This window comes from Triticum dicoccoides, chromosome 3A, assembly GCF_002162155.2.
Source record: "Triticum dicoccoides isolate Atlit2015 ecotype Zavitan chromosome 3A, WEW_v2.0, whole genome shotgun sequence".
Lineage (NCBI taxonomy): Eukaryota > Viridiplantae > Streptophyta > Magnoliopsida > Poales > Poaceae > Triticum > Triticum dicoccoides.
Genome location: NC_041384.1, coordinates 755,270,346 through 755,271,038, shown reverse-complemented (window position 1 = coordinate 755,271,038; position 693 = coordinate 755,270,346).

The window sequence follows — 693 nt, the reverse complement described above, 5'->3', positions numbered from 1 at the left end:
AAGAGAAAATGACAGACGTAGGATGAAGTGGGAGCACGGATGGGAGCATGGGAAGGGAGCAGGCAAGCCGGATCCGCATCAATGCCCCTCTGCAGTACTTTCCAATTTATTCTATGCTAAATAATGTCAAATAAATGCAGTTAATTGTAAAATGCTTGGGTGTTGATGGATCCTTTATGTATCTCTATCCCAGTGGGTCCACAGGTGATACTTGCCATGTTCTTTATCCTAATTGGATGCAAGTAGCATGCGTTTTCTTTTCAATTTCTTCCCTGCCTTGATGTTGATTATCACTTTCTATATGTAGTACAACAACTTCTGTCGAGAAGATGTTTTTTGCTGCGTTGGCATGTGTGCGGTGCGGGCGGCGGCCGAGCGGGGAGCGGGGTGGCGGCGTGCGGCGCGGGGCGGAGGCGGGCAGAGTGGGGCGACGGCGTGTCGTGCGGGGCAGAGGTGGATATGGAGCGCTGAGACGGCGGGCAATCATGGTGAGATATAGAGACTCGATGTACTTTCAGTGCATTATTGTCTTGTGGCTGTGGCCAAATTTAAATGGACATCTTCCAGCAATTTGCCATATTATTTTATGCTAAATAATGTCAAATAAATGCAGTGGGGCAGCGGGCGGCGTGTTGTGTGGGGCGGAGGCGGAAGGAGCGTGGCGGCGGCGTGCGGTGTGGGCGAGGGTGGACG